We start from the raw sequence: 6,275 nt of genomic DNA, 5'->3' as shown, positions 1-6,275 counted from the left end.
TTGGGTGTCGACACTTGTGTTGTGAAGGGTCGACACCTGCGACTTTTTTTCAGATTTTTCTCACAGTTTGGACCTACTTTTTGGGGATATTTTGACTAGATATTTTGAGTTGACTTTGGGGCTTATATCTATTTTTGACCTAGTACTATATAAAGGCCCTCACTTGACGTTTTCTCTCACTTTTTCTTCCCTTTTCTCTCTCTAAACCGTGAAACACCTTCTCTCCCTCTCAGAAGGCACTTTTCACTCCATGATCCTTAGATCTACTTGTTTGAAGACCTCTCCTCACCTTGCTCCTTGGAATTAAAGTGTAGAGCTTGTCGAGGGCTTCATTTTGATCGGAGCAAAGTTTGGTTTCTCCTCCGTCGACTTTTGGGTTTTTCTTTCTTCTTCCCCTTCTAAGCTTGAGGTAGGGATAAACTACTCCTTGTTATGAGTTTTAACATAGATGTTCGTCATTTTGTATAAATGGTGGGTTGTGATGATTTTGGGAAGTTAGGGTTTTGGAATTTGAAATTTCAAAGGAGGGGTTTTCAAGTATTGAACTCTATGTGTATGTGAGACCTTGAAAAATGGGGTTGTGGGTGTGAAATTTATGAAATTGAGCCTTAGGGTTAAGGTTTGAGAAAAAGGGGCAACATGTCTAACTTGAATGTAACTCATTAATTTGTATAATTAATGTAGTAATTGTGGAAAGATGAAACTGAGTTGGAAATCATGAAATTAGATGTAATTGAGATTGAATGGCGTAGTTGGATTGATTAATCACTCACCTATGAAAATGTTGATAGTTTATCTGTTGATGAATTTACTATCTGTTTAGAAATAACTGTTTTAGGCTATTGGTGGAGGATAGTGTTGATTGTTGTAGACAATGCATGATGATTAGAGAAAATTGAAACTAATCAAATGGGAATATGTCATTGAATATGACGGTTGGAATAATACATCGAATATGTGTATTAATGGATCATTGTATATGATAAGTGTTTAAATACGTTGTATATGTATATTGTTTGGGAGGAGATAGGGGATAGACTCCACTGATACAGCAAATCTGTGTATCATTTGAAATATGGAAGTGTTGAAGTATGGAAGTGTTTTAATATGGGTTATATTCTCATGTAAATTGTGAAGTATGGAAGTGTTTTTAATATGTGCTATAGTCTCATTGAATTGTTTGGCCAGGTTCTAAGCCATAATTATGAATCGAAACTGTATAAATGGAGGAAACTGAAATGAAAAATGGATGTACTTGATGTTGAATTGAGAAGTATTGTAAGTTGGTTTATAAGTGTCAACCATATGTCATATGCTATTTTTTTAGTTATTTCTCATACTTGGTTTAGTATATCTCTGCTGAGCATTGGCTCACCCTATATGGGACATCGGCCTCATTTGGTGTAGCTGTTAAAACAGCTTATAGATTATAGCTTAACAGATTATAGATTATGACTTTAATCAGAAGTTGTTAATCTGTTTGGTGTAATTGTTGGATTATAGATTTAAGTTGCTGAGTAGTGTTTGTTAAATAAGCTGTAAAATAGCTTTTTTAATTAATTTTTATTTTTTGTTTGTCTACATTTCTCATAAAAAAATAATAATAATCTATAGTCCATTTAGGTCTTTTTCTATTTTAAAAAAAATAAAAAATAAAAAAATCCAGGAGTATAACCATAAATTAACATGTTCACAACAGAAGTTGATAATCAGAAGCAAGGGTGAGCAGCTTCTCAGAATCAGTTTTTTTGAGTTAAAATAAGCTGTTAGAATCAGAAGCTGTTTGAAATAAGTTTAACCAGATAGTCCAAAACAACTTTCTCAAAGCTAAAAGCTATAAGTTAGCTTTGAAAAGCTGAAACAAACACCCCCATCATTTTCAGGTTCAGGTGATATGCCACCTCCAAGGACATAGCTTGGGAGGCTTAGAGGCTGAAGATCCCTTTTTATTGTTTACTTTTTTTGTGTATTACATGTAAATTCAAGCCGAGGGCTTAATGTGTATGAGTTAGTACTCTTTTATTTTGTAATCAAGTGTTGGCTTGGAAAGTTGTAAGCCCGTAGGGCATTCACTTTTGTTGTCAACATGTAATACTTTTGTGATAAATACTCTGATAAATAGATGTACACTTTATTCTCTTGAATATATTGTCTATTTCTTGCATCATGAATGTATGAATTATGGGCTTATTTTGAGAGCGTCACAAGACCCTTATCATCTTGGGATTTAAGGGAAAATTTAGTTTCAATGGATCCTTCACATAATATATATATTGATTTTTCGTATCTAAACTTCCACCCATTATATGAAAATTATGCCTTTAATGTTTTTGTTGGCGTCCCTTGCCCTTTTCCATTGTAGAAACTAATTAAAATCTCTCAACTGCTCAAAAGCTTCCAACCAGATCATTTTTTTGTTTGTTTGTTTGTTGATAAGTATGCTTTTGCAATCAAAATATTGTAAAGTGTTATCTGAGTCCGTATCAAAATCTTAAGATTAATGAAGTAGCTTATATTTTATGTATGTAGCATCAAGTTGATAAAACAAAAAATATAAATAAGAGCTCTCTATGGCTAATAGGTTATTTGATTTTTCATTTTTCCATTTTATCAAATTTTGCTGCATTTTGGTTAATTATTACTAGAATTTCTAAATTCACCTGCATAAGTTCATCTCACTTGTAGGATTAAACTATGGGTCAAGCATGAGGTTGCATTCAAGTGGATCAGTCTACAGTTGCTGTTAGGGATCATTTTGGGAATGTGCTTGAGCCAGGGTGTCACTGCATACCGTGGTATTTTGGGTACGAGTCAGCTGGGAAATTATCATTACGTCTTCAACAGCTTGATGTTCGCTGTGAAACAAAAACAAAGGCGTGAAGTTTCTCTATTCTGCTTGTATTTCATATACGACTATCACTAATTGGCTTTCACATATGCTTATTTGTGCTTCTTCAATTTGTTAAATCAAATGTAAGTAGCATCAACTTGCTGAAAAATTTTAATGTCCAAATGTTCAAAAATAAAAAATAAATAAAAAGAAAAGAACCAGAAAAAGATGACATAGGCAGGAAACCAGACTGGATCACCTATATGATGTTTGCCTCAAACTTTTGGTAATCTATCAGATCATTGTAACATGTCTTCGAAATAAGACAACTTATCATTGTTCTACTTATCCAATGTCCATTGTTTGAAGTAATTTAATTATGAAATGGAAAATGATATACAAGTTAATTTTCTAGACCCACTTTCTAGACCCAATGATATGTAAATAAGATGATTGATTGATACTTAGAGAAGATATGAGAGACAGTGTTGCCTTAGATATTCTAAGGCAATGGCACATCATTGGGTTTGAAAAGTGAGTCTAATTTTTTAGCCCAAGTGGCATCACCTGAAATGAAATAGGTCCTTATAAATTTTCTCCTTAGCTATTCAGTTATTATGATGCATACTTTTTATGTTATCCAGTTAAATCATAAATTGTTCTTGAACCAAAAATAACCACGAAACTGTTTTTGTTCTGGTGGTTCATGAAGAAGTTGAACTCTTAATATAAACAGTTGAATATCTGCTTGCTTACAATGTTTATTGCAGTGCAAAAGGAAATCATGATTTCGTAATTGAATTTTCGGAATAGTAAAATTGACTTGAAGTTTATCAATTGTCTTAGGTGATTATATCTGGAAGATAACAGTCAGTTTACCGTATAGAATTCCATTGTGTGCGCTCTTTTTAGTGACATGCTTGTAGTTGTGTATGTAGTTGACTATTTGTTTATGGTGCTTCAAGAAAATGATTGACTTCATTGTTTTTATGCAATATTCTGAGTTAAGGCTGAAAGATTTCCTAAATCTTTGTAACACATATTTTCTGCCCTTTCCTTAAAATGCTTCACTTTGGTGTGTGCTTCAGCACCCTAGCATCCACAGTTGTATTGTCATATACGTAGTGAGAAGAAAGAAATCATATTTATTCAGCTCTTTATACAAGTGCATCTTTGGTTAATATGTACAATTACTTTTGATAAAATTTTCATTTGGTAATTGTTGTCTTACATAGATATCATCTGCCTTCCTATGTAGTTCTGCCTTTTTGTTCCTTCAACCTATCAGAGTTGGTTTGCTTTCCTTCTCTTAGACTATTTTCTTTTCCTCTTTATTTCTTTGTTTATTATATGGGGAATACTCCTCGTAATTTACCTCTTTAGCTTACTTTTATTGCTTCTCCCTTTTCATTGAAATGCTTTTTTATTTCAACAATAAATCAAGGAGTGATGTGGACAATTGCTTGCATACTGGTGCCATCAGTTCATAAATTGCAAGTATTGTTTTCTTTGCAGGATAATGTCTTTGTCAATGTGGTTGCATCTATTCAATACCGTGCTTTGTCAGGAAAAGGAGCTGATGCTTTCTATAAGCTTTCCAACACCAAGGTGCAAATCCAAGCCTTTGTTTTTGATGGTATGGATGCAGCTTTTATCATCTTTGTTTCGATGAAAAAGTTTCCTGCCAAGGTACCAACTGATATTTATAACATTGTGGAACACATGTCAAATGGCTCAATAAGTTTTCAAAACATAAAGCAGATCCAGTGCCGCTGAACTTGAGGTTTTGAAAGAGAGTAGATTTAGGTCCAAATATTCTTTGTTCTGCTAATATTAGTTGTAGTTTCAGTTTCTCGTAAATTTGTAATGATACAATGAAATAGGTTGGGGAACTAGCTGCAATGCCACATTCACCCCTCATCTCTGGCATATATCTGCCCCGTCGCTTTATAGCTTAGTTTTTTTTTTTTTCTTCTTTCTTTTTTCTTTTTTCTTTTAATTGTAAACATGATGCATTGTGCTGGGTAGAATTGTTTATAGTACTGGATTAACAGTTGAGATTTGTATTGAAAGTAATGGGCTACCCCTCCTTCGATCTGTTCAGTTATTAGGGCAAGTGTACCAAAGTTGGACTTGGACTCTGCTTTTGAACAGAAGAATGATATATCAAAAGCTGTGGAGGAAGAACTTGAAAGGGTGACAAATTGTCTTGACGAATATGAATCCATTTTTAATGACAATCAGGTCAACACTTATACTGCCTTTGTCTTTCCTTCTATAATCTGTGTAGGCCATGTCTGCCTATGGGTTTGAAATAGTCCAGACTCTTATTGTGGATATTGAACCAGATATTATGTGAAGAGGGCGATGAATGAAATAAATGCAGGTAACAGTGCACATGCCTCAACTTATATATATATATATATAATGGGATTGTCTTAATATTTATAAGTAAATGCCAAACATCTTTTGCATGTAAATATGATTTAAGGAGAAATCTTTGGGTACTTGTTGAAACTCATCATGCATCATACCTAGGTTTGAGAATTGAGATGATTTACATTGTAATTTAATTATATCACAACAGCTGCTAGAATGAGGATTGCAGCAAATGAGAAGGCTGAAGCAGAGAAAATATTGCAGATCAAGCGAGCAGAGGGGGAGGCTGAATCTAAATACCTTTCAGGGCTCAGTATTGCCAGGCAGCGCCAAGCTATTGTAGATGGATTGAGGGACAGCGTGCTTGCTTTTTTTGAGAATGTGCCTGGAACAACTGCCAAGGATATCATGGACATGGTGCTTGTGACGCAATACTTCGACACCATGAAGGAAATTGGTTCCAACTCAAAGTCCTCAGCAGTTTTCATCCCACATGGGCCTGGTGCAGTAAAAGATATCGCCTCGCAGATCCGCGAGGGTCTTCTTCAAGCTGACAGTGTTCAGCATTAGTTTATGAGCTAAAATGTTAATATAGGAAATCATCGTATCTGTCTTCAATTTTCTAGTTGTTGATTAAATGATATAGAACTATGATGTATGATCATATATGCTGCAAATATGGGTTTAGTAATGCATAGGAAAGTTTTTTTTCTTTTGATAATCTGTTATTCTGGTAAACCCAACTAATTCTGAGATTCACAAAAATCATCCCTCTACGGGAGTCAAATAAATCTCAGGGGTCTTTTGGGAAGTGGATTATAATTCACTTCTTAAATTATAAGCCACTTCCCTCTCTCACAAAAAGTTGATTATGATTAGCTTTTAACCAAAAAGTTGATTATAACCATCTTTCCAAAATAGCTCTTAAGCTATGGATGTGGTTCCAAAGGCCAAGTGACTAACCACCAAGCCAACCCCTTATGTTGTGTTTGATTGGGAGATTTGGGGAGGGATTTGAAAAAACAAAAGGAAAATGTGTGAAACTGGATAAAATATAGATATATTT

The 6,275-nt window shown here is 34.1% G+C and overlaps 1 pseudogene across 1 annotated transcript; it reads left to right on the top strand.

Moving 5' to 3' along the window:
* The first annotated feature begins 2,694 nt into the window (after positions 1–2,694).
* Positions 2,695–5,930, top strand: LOC145824548 (hypersensitive-induced response protein-like protein 1; annotated as a pseudogene). The gene is made up of 5 exons (XR_014366304.1): positions 2,695–2,874; positions 4,346–4,466; positions 4,935–5,026; positions 5,121–5,216; positions 5,418–5,930. The product of XR_014366304.1 is annotated as a hypersensitive-induced response protein-like protein 1 (transcript).
* The last annotated feature ends 345 nt before the right edge of the window (positions 5,931–6,275 follow it).

The sequence above is a fragment of the Camellia sinensis genome, chromosome 1, assembly GCF_055761805.1.
Source record: "Camellia sinensis isolate YWXY chromosome 1, ASM5576180v1, whole genome shotgun sequence".
Lineage (NCBI taxonomy): Eukaryota > Viridiplantae > Streptophyta > Magnoliopsida > Ericales > Theaceae > Camellia > Camellia sinensis.
The sequence above is the reverse complement of the archived record's forward strand: the minus strand, read 5'-3'. Positions and strand labels throughout refer to the sequence as shown.